At 46.5% G+C, this 15,407-nt stretch overlaps 2 long non-coding RNA genes across 2 annotated transcripts; one reads left to right on the plus strand and one right to left on the minus strand.

The window, feature by feature from the left end:
- Positions 1 to 503: 503 nt before the first annotated feature.
- On the plus strand, positions 504 to 8,199 carry LOC145524211 (uncharacterized). The gene is made up of 2 exons (XR_014067316.1): positions 504 to 1,391; positions 6,069 to 8,199. It is a non-coding gene; the product is annotated as an uncharacterized LOC145524211 (long non-coding RNA).
- LOC145524210 (uncharacterized) lies at positions 6,025 to 15,076 on the minus strand. Its single transcript, XR_014067315.1, has 3 exons — positions 14,955 to 15,076; positions 8,300 to 8,424; positions 6,025 to 6,138 (listed from the first exon to the last, which is right to left on the minus strand). It is a non-coding gene; the product is annotated as an uncharacterized LOC145524210 (long non-coding RNA).
- Positions 15,077 to 15,407: the final 331 nt, after the last annotated feature.

The following is a 15,407-nucleotide window of genomic DNA, read 5'->3' on the forward strand; positions in this document are numbered from 1 at the left end:
TGACGCCGCCTCTCACTCATCCTTGACGTCTTTCCTCTCTAGGACGTGACGCCGCTTCTCAATGCTCCATGACGTCTTTCTGTGATGTCTTTCCTCTCTAGGACCTGACGCCGCCTCTCACTGATCCATGACGTCTTTCCTCTCTAGGACGTGACACCGCCTCTCACTGATCCCTGACGCCTTTCCTCTCTACGACCTGACGCCGCTTCTCAATGCTCCATGACGTCTTTCTTTGACGTCTTTCCTCTCTAGGACCTGCCGCTGACTCTCACTGATCCATGACATCGTTCCTCTCTAGGACCTGACGCCGTCTCTCAGTGATCCATGACGTCTTTCCTCTCTAGGACCCGACGCCGCCTCTCACTGATCCCTGACGTCTTTCCTCTCTAGGACCGGACGCCGCCTCTCACTGATCCCTGACGTCTTTCCTCTCTAGGACCTGGCGCCGCCTCTCACTGATCCCTGACGTCTTTCCTCTCTAGGACCTGACGCCGCCTCTCACTGATCCCTGACGTCTTTCCTCTCTAGGACCTGGCGCCGCCTGTGACCGGCCCAGACTTTTTTCCTCTCTCTATGCCCTGAGACGGCCCACTAGAGGTCCTCTGCACAGACTCCGTGCACTGCCGTTCGTCCACTTACGACTCCCCACCCCAGGTTCACTTGACTGCTCCCCTCAGGGTCCTCTCCGCGGACCACTCCCCCCACCCCCCAGGTTCTCTCCGTGGGCCCTCCCGCACCAGGTCCTCTCATCGGCCAGATTCGGGTCCCGAGCTCCTCTCGACGGCCCCGCCGCTAGTCCCCTCTCGTGGCCTGCCAACGGTCCTCTCATTGGCCGACTGCTGGTCCTCACTACGACCTGACTCTGGTCCTCGCTATGCCCTTACTCTGGACCTGACTACACTTTGATTCTGATTCTGTGTCCTGACACTTTTCCAGTTCCTTACTCGGCTTCTCACTTTGCGGTGACTCTGGTCACTACATCCTGACTTAGTTTACTCTATATCCAGACTTATTCCTTGGAGTAGGACATTTGTAACAGTCCAGACAGGATGAAAAGAGGATCGTCCTCAAGGCAGAGTTGGTCTTGGCAGCGGCTAAGGCAGTCCCTCTTCACTGTCTGCTCCTGCCCTGGAGCTCCAGTTGCCAGATGGGGTATGACTTGGTCTCGGCCTTTCCAGGCAAGAATGCCAGGTGATCTGCCCTCTAATGGAATTCTCCAACCTTCAACTCTCTTGAAAGAGGCTGACATGGAGAAAATCTTGGAGCATCTGATCAAGTCAGAGGACCCACAGGGGCCATCCCCAAGTCAGCCCGACAATGAGCACCAAATCTGATCCCAAAACGCCACCTCTGTACACCTGTGCCAAACTGAATCTCAGAGAGAGTTTCAGGTGAAGTAGAAAAGCATAGCTATACTGCTTTGCTAGCAAAGAGGGACACAGAAAACTCATGCCCTCAAAAACTGCCCCAAGGCAGGAGGACTTGCTTAGGAGTTTTATAGCTATGGGCTTCCCTGGTAGCTCAGCTGGTAAATAATCTGCGTGTAATGCAGGAGACCCTGGTTCAATTCTTGGGTTGGGAAGACTCCCTGGAGAAGGGATAGGCTACCCACTTTAGTATTCTTGGGCTTCCCTGGTGGCTCAGCTGGTACAGAATCCACCTGCAATTCAGGAGACCTGGGTTTGATCTCTGGGTTGGGAAGATGCCCTGAAGAAGGGAATGGCTACCCATGCCAATATTCTGGTCTGGAGAATTCCATGGACTGTATAGTCCATGGGATCACAAAGAGACAGACTGAGTGACTTTCACTTTATAGCAATGGTTAAAGGGCAGGGTTGTTGTAAGGATTAGGGTGTGTACAGGGCCTGAACTCCTTTCATCTGACCTCAGGTGGTCTCTTGGTGAACTTCTCTGGAATGAAGAATGCTACAATTTTCCATTTTGCTGGAGAGGATGTTTAGTTGGGTAAAAAGTTTAGAGATATTTTTGTGTGTATCCCTTTTGACAGAAACAGGACCCTGACCCAAGACAGAATACTCTTTCTTGAGTGCTCTTTGCTTCTCTCTGCATCCCCTCCCTCCCCTGATTAGCACCTCTTCCAGTCTGCCCTTTGGAGCTCAGGGTAGGTCATGGAGCCGGGAGTCTATTCCCAACAAAGAAACAGGGGACATGGGAAAGGCTTCTGGGCCCAGGAGCCCCACAGGGTCCTGCTCGATTTCACTCCCAGGCCCTGGCCCTCCACTAACTATGGCCCTGAGCTGTCCATGGTGGCCTGAGCTTTCCCAAACTGTCCTCTGAACTCTCTCTCTAACTAAGGCCCTGATGCTGGTTGTAACGAACACCCTGACAATATCCCTGGGACAAATGGTCTAAAGTGTCTTTTACTAAGGTCTTCAAGTTTTCTCTGAGGCCCTGACACTCTCCCTAATTAAGCCCTTAACGCTGTATTTAGGTGACGGCCTGATGCTCTCCCTCACTTCAGGGTACTAAGGCCTTCAAGAAGTCTATGCCTGAGGGCCTGGTACTGTCTGTAACCAATTTTCTGACTCTCTCCCTAACATCCTCATTTTGCCTCTAAATAACACCCTGAGACTCATCCTAATGCCCTGATGGTGTCCCTAATAGCCCTCAATATCCCCCCTTTTGCCAGGATCCTGTCCATAACTAAGGCCCTGAATATGTACTGAAGTAGGTCTCTGATGCTGTCCCTAACAAACACCGTGACACTGGTAACAACTATGAACCTGACGCTAGCCCTATTAAGGTCCTGAGATGCTGCTAAGTAACAGCCTGAACTTATTTAAGCCCCTCAAGTTATCTCTAACTGAAGCCTTGAAACTGTCTTTAACTAAGCCCCAGACATTGTCCCGAGCTAAGGCCTGAACTATACTTTCTGAAGGCCCTAAGCCTGTCCCTAACTCTGACACTGCCCCTGATTGAGGCCATGATACTGCCCTTTATACCCTAAGCTGTCACAAAATAACACCCTGATCCTATTACTAAGGCCCTGACTATGTCCCTAAGAAAGTCATTGAAGTGCATCTAACTAGCAGCCTGAACTATCTCTTACTCAGGCCATGAAGTTATCTCTGAGGTCCTAACAAGTTCCTTATTTAAGGCCCTGTTGCTGGCCCTAACTAATGTCCTGCTGCTGAATCTGAGTCGCTGATGCTCTTCCTGTTATCCTTTGCCCTGCCAACAGAGTTTTGCCAAGAGAACACACTAGTCATAGCAAACACCCTCTTCCAACAACACAAGAGAAGACTCTACAGTCAATACTGAAATCAGATTGATTATATCCTTTGCAGCCAAAGATGGAGAAGCTCTATACAGTCAGCAAAAACAAGAATGGGAGCTCAGATCATAAACTGAGTCATAAGACTGTGGCTCAGATCATAAACTCCTTATTGCCAATTCAGATTTAAATTTAAGAAAGTAGGGAAAACCACTAGACATTCAGGTCAGCAGTGACCACAGGACTAGGAAATGCCAAAGAATGTTCAAGTTCAATCAGTTCAGTTCAGTTGCTCTGTCGTGTCTGACTCTTTGTGGTAGTCTGAGCATTCTTTGGCATTGCCTTTTTTTGGGATTGGAATGAAAACTGACCTTTTCCAGTCCTGTGGCCACTGCTGAGTTTTCCAAATTTGCTGACATATTGAGTGCAGCACTTTCACAGCATCATCTTTTAGGATTTGAAATAGCTCAACTAGAATTCTATCACAATTGCACTCATCTCACATGCTAGCAAAGTAATGCTCAAAATTCTCTAAGCCAGGCTGCAACAATACATGAACCATGAATGTCCAGATGTTCAAGCGGAATTTGGAAAAGGTAGAGGAAGTAGAGATCAAATTGCCAACATCTGTTGGATCATCAAAAAAGCAAGAGAATTCCAGAAAAGTATCTACTTTTCTTTTATTGACCACACCAAAGCCTTTGACTGTGCAGATCGCAACAAACAGTGGAAAATTCTTAAACAGATGGGAATACCAGACCACCTGACCTGCCTCCTGAGAAATCTGTATGCAGGTAAAGAATCAACAGTTAGAACTGGACATGGGACAACAGACTGGTTCCCAATTGGGAAAGGAGTATGTCAACGCTGTATATCATCACCTGGTTTGTTTAACCTCTATGCAGAGTACATCATGCGAAATGCCAGGCTGGATAAAGCACAAGCTGGAATCAAGACTGCCAGGAGAAGTAACAATAACCTCAGATACACGACACCAGCCATATGGCAGAAAGCAAAGAAGAACTAAAGAGCCACTTGATGAACGTGAAAGAGGACAGTGAAAAAGTTGGCTTAAAACTCAACATTCAGAAAAATAAGATCATGGCATCCGGTCCCATCACTTCATGGCAAATAGATGGGGAAACAATGGAAACAGTGAGGGATTTTATTGTCTTGGGCTCCAAAATCACTGCACATGGTCACTGCAGCCATGAAATTCAAAGAGGCTTGCTCATTTGAAGAAAAGCTATGACCAAACTAGACAGCATATTAAAAAGCAGAGACATTACTTTGCTGACCAAAGTCCATCTAGTCAAAGCTATGGTTTTTCCAGTAGTCGTGTACGGATGTGAGAGTTGGACTATAAAGAAAACTGAGCGCTGAAAAATTGATGCTTTTGAACTGTGGTGTTGGAGAAGACTCTTGAGAGTCCCTTGGACTGCAAGGAGATCCAATCAGTCCATCCTAAAGGAAATCAGTCCTGAATAGTCATTGGAAGCACAGATGCTGAAGCTGAAGCTCCAATACTTTGGCCAACTGTTACAAAGATCTGACTCATTTGAAAAGACCCTGATGCTGGGAAAGATTGAAGGCAGGAGAAGGGGATGATAGAGGATGAGATGGTTGGATGGCATCACTGACTCGGACATGAATTTGAGCAAGCTCTGGGAGTTGGTGATGGACAGGGAAGCCTGGCCTGCTGCAGTCCATGGGGTCACAAAGTGTTGGACACGACTGAGCAACTGAACTGAACTGAAGCTCTTCCTAACTAAGGTCTTGATGAGGACTCTACCTAAGGCCCAGACACTGTCATTAATAACCTAACTCTTTCCCTATATAACACCTTAATTGTGGCCCTAACTCATGACTTAACAATGGTCCTATTTCTCTGATCCTGTTCCTTCATAAGGTTAAGAACCTCCTCCTCACAAAGGCCCTGACACTGTCAATAATAATGACCTGACTTTTTCCCTAAGTAACACCCTGATTTTGTCACTAACTAATGCCCTGACACTGGTTCTAACTACAGCCCTGACGCTGGTCCTATTGAAAGCCCTGAGATATCCCTAAGGAACAACCTTACCTGAAGCCTTGACACTGTCCGTAGCTTAGGCCTTGATGCTGCCCCTTATAGTCTATGCTGTCACTAAATTTCCCTCTGAATCTGTCCATAACCAAGGCCCTGAGTATGTCCCTAATAAAGTCTCTGAAGTGTCCCTAATGAACACCCTTAACTGACTCTTGCTAAGGCCATCAAGTTATCTCCGAGGTCCTGACACTGTCTTTAAGGCCCTGATGCTGGCTCTAACTAACGGCCTGATGCTGACCCTTACTAAGTCCTTGCCCAGGAGTTGTCCCAGGCTGCTGGGCAGCTTTCTGTTTTCCTCATCTCTCGCCAGCTGCCTGCCACTGGCCAATCTAAGATTCTGTGATGCGGTGGTCCCACATAGGATGTGCCTGAGGAGGCTTACCTACCGGAGGATGGTCATGGCCATTCCACCCTCCAAGGGACAGTGGCTCAGGGTGGCAACCTCTCAGCCAGTGTCTGACCTCAGGTTCTGTGTCCCTATTTGTTGTAAAACCCTTGGAGTTACTTCAGTAACATTTTTAAATGGATCTCCCCCTTGGCATATTTATAAGATAAATTTTTACTGAATTAAAATTCAGAATAACATTATTAGAATGAGCAGGAAGACAAAGGATGCCCTCAATGATCTATTACTTGGAGGATTTTACAATTCTCATGAGAAAACACTCACTCTCATCACCCTCTAGGCATCAGCACGAGGTAGGAGTCATCTGCATTCTTTATTTATCCCTCTGAATCTTTCAGAAACTTTCCTTCAGGAGAAATCTCTGGGCTCTTCAGGAACTGTGAGTGACGATGTCAGGTAAACCTGAAACTGAAAAGCAAGAGGAAAAGAGAAGGTGAGGAGATGAGAATTCTTGATGGAGAAGCAGGGGCATCCATGTTCAATCTCAGCCTGTGAGTCTGAGTTAGGATCCAGTGAAAGTAAGGACCACCAGAACCTGGCCTTGTCACCTGGTGTAGGGACTGGAGACACCCAAACTGCCCCGGCCACTTTCAGAGAAATGAAGAAGGTGGGAGAACACCACGGCAGCCACATTGGAAAAGGTCCCTGCTATGAAGTAAGATGCACTTTTCAAGAAAGTGAAGGATGATCCCTTGGTTCTCAAAGATTTGCAAAGATTCTGTGTTCTTCTGGAGACAGGGTGAAGCTTCCAGTCTTTGAGGGCAGTGATGAGAAGGAACTGTGCTCAAAACCTTCCAGCACACACTCCTTGAGGGTGCTGAGAATGACCAGTGTCCAGCCCAAGGGTGTTGTGGGCCTGAAACCCCCTTATCACCTGGGACGGGAGGGGCCCCACGGGCACCCCCTGGGCCAGCGGGGTCTCGGCTTGTAGGCTACAGACCTTTATCAGGTGCATGATCTGCAAACATCTTGTGCCATTTTGGATGGTGGATTTTTTCCTTACTCCATTTGTGCACAACAACTTTTGTTTTGAAGAAGTCTAATTCATCTCTTTTGTCTTTTGTTGTTTGTGGTTTTGGTAGCAGATCTAAGAAATCATGGCCAAATCCAAAGTCGTGGAGTTTTTCTCTCATGTTTTCTTCTATGGGGTGTATAATTTTGGTTCTTACATCTAGGCTTTTGATCCATTTTTTGATTTTGTATAGTCAGGGAGGTAGGGGTCCAACTTTGTTCTTTTGCATGTGGGATCTGGTTGTCCCAGCACCTGTACTAATTGTTGGGGAAAAGTATTTGCAAATGATGCCACCAAAAAGGTCTAATTTCCAAAATACACAAACAGCACATGCATCTCAAAAAAAAAATTTAAAAATGGGCAGGTCTAAATAGACGTTTCTCCAAAGAAGACATACAGTTGATCAACAGGCACATAAATAGACACTTCACACGCTGATTATTAAAGCAATACAAATCAAAACCACAATGAGGTATCACCTCATAGTCATCAGAATGTCATCGATAAAATGTCTACAAATAACAAATGCTGGTGAGGGGGTGGAGAAAATGAAATCTCCTACACTGTTGGTGGGAACTGATGCAGCCACTGTGGAAAACAGTATGGAGGATCCTCAAAAAACTAAAAAGTTGCCATATGAATTAGCAATCCCACTCCTGGGCATATATCCAGGCAAAGCTATAATTCAAAAAGACACATTCACCACTATGTTCATAGCAGCACTATTCACAACAGCAAAGATGTAAAAGCAACCTACCTGTCCAACAGCTGATGAATGGATAAAGATGTGTGTGTGTGGCTGTGGTGTGTGGCTGTGGTGTGTGTCTGTGTGTGTATATATAAAGTCCATGGGGTCGCAAAGAGTCGGACACGACTAAGCAACTTCACTTCACTTCATATATGTATATGAGTATCTCCCATGCACACACAAGGTACACACATTATTTAACTTATTTGTGCAACCATGTGAAAGTAATTAACATCACAAAACTACATACTTAAAATGAATTAAATGGTTAATGCCACGTTTTGTATTTTTAATGACAATGAGAAAAAAGTGTAGTGGTCATAATTGTTACAACATAAATGAATATTAAAAATGTCCTTAGTGAGAAAAGCCGTACCATAATAGGCCACCCAGATCCCATATTCATCTAATCTGCTTTAAATCCATCAAGGCTGTCCAAATGAGGGGAAAACTCAGTAATGGTTCCAGGAAAAGAAAACTGGATCAGGATGGAAAAAGGTATCTTCACACAGTTGGGGCAGCAGGTGACGGTGGAAGCGGCCTGGGTATTAAACCATAACACAGAATTCCTGCTTTCCTCATGGGGGGGCTAGGTGTTGGCTCCTCAGGAGAGTGTCACTGTTTTGGGTAAAACACACTGAACACTTTGTGTGCATTTGCAAATATGAGTACTTTTTGCCATTATTAAAACCTTTCTGTACATTTTAAATTAGTGGAAAGTGAGTTACTTTTCAAAACAACCATGACAATACCATTCAAGAACTCAAGCAAGACAGGCATCAGACTTTGTTATAGAGGCCAAGACTTACCAGACCAAGTTCAACCAAAGTTGTGACACTTATTTCCCTTGTAGGAGTCCATATGGTATTAGTATTAAGAGGCATCGTGGGAAAAGGGTGTTAGTAGCCACTAAGGCGTGGGTCCTGTGGATGATCTGGATTGCAGGAGAAACAGTGAGATTTTAGCTTCACAATCTTTTACATTATTTCAAAAAATATGTTAAAAGATAAATTCAGCAAAAAAAAAAAAAATGGAATACACACAAATCAATTGTTTCTATACATGAATAACAAACCATCAAAAAGAATAAGAGAACAATCCCATTCACAATTCAAGAAAAAAAAAACTATCTAGGAGTAAATTTAACCAAAGACATAAAAGACCTATAATCAGAAAACTATAGGGCATTGATAAAGAAATTGAAAACAGAAAAGAAAAATATCCTATACTCATGCATCAGGAAAAAGTATTTTTAAAATATTTTCTACTGAGCCCAAGAGCCTAGAAGCCCATGCTCCACAGCAAGAGAGGCCACTTCCAAGGGAAGCCCACATGCCGTAACTAGGAGCAGCCCCACGACCACAACTAGAAAAGGCCCGGGCACAACAAAGACTCAGTGCAGCCAAAAATTCCCTGGAGAGGTGGGGATGGGGGGGACGTGGGAGGGAGATTCAAGAGCGAGGGGACAACCGTACACTTAGGGTTAATTCGTGTCGATGTGTGACAGATCAAACCAACACTGTCAAACAATGATCAATCACCTGAAAATAAATAACTGTTAAAAAAAAACATATGGAATGAAATGAACATAAACACAAACTTTGCAACACCATAATTCAATTTTAAAAACTATAAAAATTTTAGAAAACAACAAAACACCTACATGACCTTTGGTCTGGTGATGAGTTCTAACACACAACAAAAAAGCCAACTTACCAAATTATGAATATAAATTACTTAAAACATTGACTCGTACAATTTTATACACTTACTCTGTGAAAGACCTTACTCGAGAGAACCAAAAGACAAACTGTTAAACGAACCACTGACCACCCGCCGTTGCCAGGCCCCAGAGAAGAGAAAACACTTGCAGGAGTCGTCTTACAACAGGAGGTCCTGGTAAGGAGCCAGGAACTAACCAGCTACCACCAACCAGGACTCTGGAGAGGTCAAAAGGAGATGGGGGACTCCAGTCCAGAGGGCCTACCAACCTCCCAGGATCCTCCTCGCTGGAATCCGTCTCAGCTGAGGGATGCGTGTGCCCCCAGGAAGGATCCCAATTCAGAATGACGGGCAACAGACAACCAGAAACTAACCCAATGACCTAAAACCTGAGACTGTGAGCCGCGTGGCAGAGCAGTTCTCTCCGTTTCCCTCGCCCTCCCGCCCTCCGCCCCGGCAGCCCTTCCCAATCAAGCCTCTCGCTTGGACAGCGCTCCGGCCTCGGACAACTCACTTCCAAGGGTCAGACAAGAACCCACTCTCAAGCCCCGGAAGGGGTCCCCCTTCCTTCATCAAAACCAACACCCAGGAGAAAATATCTTCAAAATGCTGTCTTGTGGAGAAGGAAATGGCACCCCCTCCAGTATTCCGGCCTCAGAAATCCCGGGGACAGAGGAGCTTGGTGGCTACAGTCCAACAGCAGGGCATTTCTGAGGGGAGGAAACAGTCCCAGGAAAGTTGAGGCGCTCGCCAAAAGCCCCAGAGCTTTTGATAGCACAGCCAGAACTGTGGCTGAGGACTCCCAGCTGCCAGGCCTCTTCATCCTGGCCTCTCTCACCAGATACATGTGTGGAAAACTAGAATCTAAAATATGCCCTGGTGGCTCCGTGGTCAAGAATCCGCCTGCCAGTGCTGGAGATGCAGGTGTGATCCCTGGTGTGGGACGATCCCACATGCTATGGAGTGACTAAGCCCGTGTGCCACAACTGCGGAGCCTGTGCTCCAGATCCTGGAGCCACAACGCCGAGCTCACATACTGCAACTACTGAAGCCCGTGAGCCTGTGCCCCACAACAAGAGGAGCCACTGCAGTGAGGAGCCCGCACACCACTAGTTATGGCCCATGCTCACCAAAACTAGGGAAAAGCCCACACAGACCCAACAGCCAAAAACAAATAAAATCGTTTTCCTAAAAAATGCATGTCTGACAAAGAATCTGAACTCAAATTGTCCAAGAAGGCTAGAGCAAACAAGCCCATTCATAACTGGTAAAGATTGAAATAGATGCCTGGCCACGGAGGGTATACTGATAGTAAACTATCAGACAAAAACACACTCAAGACACTGGTGGGATGCATGCACAGCCCCCTTTGGAAGACAGTCTGACAGTTTTTTCAGTAACCCCATGGGACAAGCACTGAATTCTATACATGACAAGTGGTGGAAGCCAGGTATCTTACCGTTGGAATGGGAAGTTACAGATACACAAAAGGAAAGGTTACAATATCCATGTCATGGTGGATCAGGGTGGAGACATCATCACAAATTACCTTTAACTGAATATGTCCAAAGGCAAGCTGGAATACATGTATATATTTCCATGTATTGTCAGCTGAGCATATTTAGCTCCTACATGTATGTTTTAAATATCATTCTCTAATAAAAAGGGAACAGGAAACGTCCCTGGTGGCCCGACGGTAAAGAATCTGCCTACCAATCAATGCAGGGAACACGGGTTCAATCCCTGGTCCCAGAAGATTCCACCTGCCCAGGGGCAACTAAGCCCCCGTACAACTATTGAAGCTTGCATGCTCCAGAGCCCAAGTTCTGCAACCAGAGAAAGCACTTCAATGAGAAGTCATGGGACGGTCTACGGCCATACCACCCTGAACGCGCCCGATCTCGTCTGAGAAGTCATGGGACGGCAACTAGAGGGTAGCCTCTGCTCACTACAACTAGACATCTAGCAACAAAGACCCAGCATAGTCAAAAATAATTTAATGTTAAAAAAAAAAAGGACAGAAGTTCTTTGAAGAAATGACTGAGACTAGGGGTGAGACAGTAAGTATATAAACCAGGGTAATCTTAAATTATGAGAAAGTAAAGACAACTATCAAGCTGTCCAAAATGATGAAAATGAATGATTGCACAGTTTTATCTGTATACACTAGCAAATAACAATCTGAAAAGGAATTTAAAAAAACAATTCCCTTTCAATAATGTCAGCATTAATAAAATAATTTGTCACAGATGTAATGAGGATGACAAAACTGGCACACTGTAAATTATACACGATTGCTGGAAAATATCCTAAATACATGTACAGATATTCCATAGCGATGGAAAGACTTAAGATGGCAATACCATGGAATGCATCTTCAATCTGAAATGAAGATTCAATATGAATTACAAAAGGCTGAAAGGTTGTTGCTAAACCACGAAAGATGCCAGGATTCTTGGCCTCCAGAGGAGAATTCAATCCAGGGCCAGTGACGAAGCTTGATCGCTCAGAGCTTTTGTGTCATAGTTTTATTAAAGTATAAAAGAGAGAAAGCTGCTGACACAGACATCAGAAGGGGGCAGAAAGAGTACCCCCTGCTAGTCTTTAGCCAGATGTTATACAGCCACTAACAGTCCGCTAATTAAAGAAAGGCAACGTCTCAGAGAACGGCACCAGGCCCCTCACCCACAACAAGCATTGAGATAACATTGGCAGCAGGTGAGTCATCCCAGGCCATAAAATGATTGACCTGAATCTTGAAGAAAGGCAGATTTCCAAGCAAATATATTGTTTCATTAACATAGATTAGGAGAACAAGGGATGAGTAAAACATACTGGTTTGTCAAGTCGGTTCTGAGCCTTTAGGAGAACCGACTAGAAGACAGAGTCTAGGGTAAATACATAGCACATTAACATACCTTAAGACAAACATTTCCATAAGAAAAATGCATTGCTTACCTCAAGGTTTGAGAAAAGTTAAGTTCAGGTGGAGCCAGGAGTCGTCATGGCAACACAGATTTTTAAGAGAAACTTCCTTTTAAATTTGTATACAGAAGGGCAAAAAATGCAACACTAGTTTTTTTCCTCTCGCCTCTTAAGAGAGAGAGAAAAAAAAACATTTGACACTTGCAGCCTGTTCCCTCTGTCCGGAGACCCCTGGCCTTCCTGCCTGTTACCCTCTGGAGGCCTTTAGGAAGCAATACACAAGCTGACCCTAACATACACGTGGAGTGACAAGGGACTCCAAGGAGGCAAAACAATCACATGAGTCTGCAGTTCAAAGGGCCTCCGGTGTGCTGTGCTAAGTCGCTTCAGTCATGTCTGACTGTCAGAGCCCGCCAGGCTCCTCTGTCCAGGGGAATTTTCCAGGCAAGGATACTGGAGTGGGTTGTCATGCTCTCCTCTAGGGGATCTTCCCAACCCAGGGATCGAATTCCTGCATTGGCAGGTAGGTTCTTTACCACTAGCACCACCTGGGGCAAAAGTGCCTGAATGGAGATCAGGGAAACCCAGTTAGGAGAAAAGAGGAGGCTCAGAGAAAAGGAAGTGAGGGAAGGAGACTCTTAGCCACGTTCAGAGAAGCCCAGCAGGTAGTTCTGCAGATGGAAGAGGAGGAGGAAGCAGGCTGGAGCTACGTAGAAGAGTAGAAGACGAAAGAGGGAACTAAAACGGGGACCCCCTCTAGGATCTGATGCCTGATGATCTGAGGTGGCGCTGATGAAATAATAATAGAAACAAGTGCCCGCTCACTCAGCCAACCCTTTGTGACCCTATGGACTGTAGCCCACAAGACTCCTCAGTCCATTGAATTCTTCAGGCAAGAATACTGGAGTTGGCGGTCATTTCCTTCTTCAGGAGATCTTCCCGACCCAGGGATTGAACCCAGGTCTCCGCGTTGCAGGCAGACTCTTTACCAACTGAGCCACCAGGGAACAGAAATAGAAATAGAGCGCACGGTAAACGGACGGCACTTGAAACATCCCAAAACCTCCCCCACCCCTGTCGGTCAAAAAACTGTCTTCCAGAAAAACTCCCGAGGTCAAGGAAGGAACTTCAAGCGCACTCAGCTGTCCCAGGCTGCTGGCTTAGGGAGATGCTGAAGCAGAGGTGTCCCAAGAGGTAGAACCTCCCTTGCATGGGGTCCTCAACAGACCTCCGATAGCCTTGGTGATGATCGGAGAGATTTGTTTCATTTTTTTTTTTAATATCCTTGTGGGATAAACTTAAAACTTAGCAATTCTGTTACAGTCTTTAAGAAAATGTTTTCTTTCTTTACTGATCTGTGAAGCACCAACTGTGACGATCACTGTTCTAATATACCTCATGGTGTTGCTGACACTATGGATATAAATGTGTGAAATTGAACTTATTCAATAAAAATGATGAAGCATCTGCCCTGTGCCCAGCACGTTCCAAGGGTTGGGGAGTATAATGAAAATACTCCATAAGATGCACAGCTGGTAGGCACATTCTTTAAAAAAGCCTTTTACACTTCCACCAATAGTTTATTCTCAATGTCAACACTTGCCAATTAATGACCATGCTGGGTAGGAAGCTCATTACAAACCCAGGAGCCAGGGTTCCTGGAAGGATATCCCATTCTCCCTTGGACCATCCTCCACCCTCTCTGGGTCTCAGTTTCCTCATCTGTAAAATCATGGACAACTGACTATAATTCAATCCTGGAACCCAAGCCTATTGAGAGGGATGGGAAATATTACTCCAAGGCCTGGATGATGGATCAGATTTAAAGAAAAATATGGCATTGCTGCTTTTCAGTCAAACAGGCAATGAAGGAAGGAGTCCCTGGCCCTGCCGGATTTGCCTAGGGGTCTAGTCTGGGAAATTCTCACACATCAGGAGATGGCTCCGAGCTGGATTTCCACAAACAAGAACATCCATGCGAAGGACAAGCCTGCAGAGCTCTGTGCCCATCAGCCACGGGAAGAGACTGCCTCCCGCCAGCCAGCAGCATTTACGAGTGACCTCCTAAGGCCTTCACCAAACTACAGGGGCACCTCTGGGTTTTCTGTTTCCCTCACTTTTCTGACTCTTTTCTTAAAAAGACGCACATTTCTTCATAGAATGCCACAGTGGAAGGAAAATAGGCCTTCAATATTTAGACCTCAATTTGCAAAAAACTTGGAGCTTTTTTTTTTTTATTAAAGCACCACATGATTTAAAAATTTTACACGTTCTAATTATTCAGTTCCAAAACACCACACTTATTGCACAGGGTCCCCATGGAAAGGCCCCTCTCAGCAGGACAGCCACAGATGCCACCATGAAAGGGCAGCCAGGTCCCCTCCTCCCTTCTTTTCCGCCTGGGTGGCCACCAGGTTTTCAAATCCATGCACCCTACTAAGTTTCTAGGGTGCAATTCGTGGACCCCTCCCTTTCCCATCCCAGAAGGTGGTCAAGGGCCCGCTGGGCTGCAAACTGCCGGAAGCAGGGCTGGGCCAGCCGGCCAGAGGAAGGGTTGTGGAGTGCCAGCAGGTGAAATCACCAGGCAGCATAAATCCCTTGGACTTCCTGGGGACCTCGCTGCGGGCACTAGGCTGCTTGGGAAAACCGCGCGGGTCTGAGCTTTACGCGACGGGGTAAAGTGGTAAAGGCCTTGACCCCAATGGCGAGGCCTTTCTGCGACCGCCAGGTTAGGGGGCTCCGAGACTGTGCCAGCAGACAGGGCGGGATACGTGGTTCCCTGCTCCGCCCTGCGCCACCGAGCCCCAGTTCCCTTACCTGTGGTCCGCACCCCTCCGCTCCGCTCACTGGATGCCGATCGACGGGGACCCAGGAGCCCACGAAATGGCCGTTCGCGGCCGCAATGGAGACCCCTGAGACCCGGGACCCACAGCCTAGGAGCTCGGAGGAGGCGCGCTCCGCCCCCGACGCGGCCAGGTGTGCTCCGCCCACACGCCCGCTCCGAGGAGAGGCCCGCGGGCCTCGCTACTGCCGCCAGGTGACATCCATCCGTGAGCAAATCCACCCCACCAAGACGGCCCGAGCTTTCTATCCGCTGATCTGTCTATAATTCAGGGATAAAACTATGACTACAGAAAGGAAAGATGACCTGACCTAGGATGGCCATGATACTCTATAGAACCAGAGAAAATTGGTTAAAATAAAAAGAAATTTTTTCTTGAAAATTGTAAAGCTGGTTCTTTTGCATATGCAGTTAAGAACAGTTAGCTT

This window comes from Giraffa tippelskirchi, chromosome 10, assembly GCF_054371585.1.
Source record: "Giraffa tippelskirchi isolate mGirTip1 chromosome 10, T2T-mGirTip1v1.2.pri, whole genome shotgun sequence".
Taxonomy (NCBI): domain Eukaryota; kingdom Metazoa; phylum Chordata; class Mammalia; order Artiodactyla; family Giraffidae; genus Giraffa; species Giraffa tippelskirchi.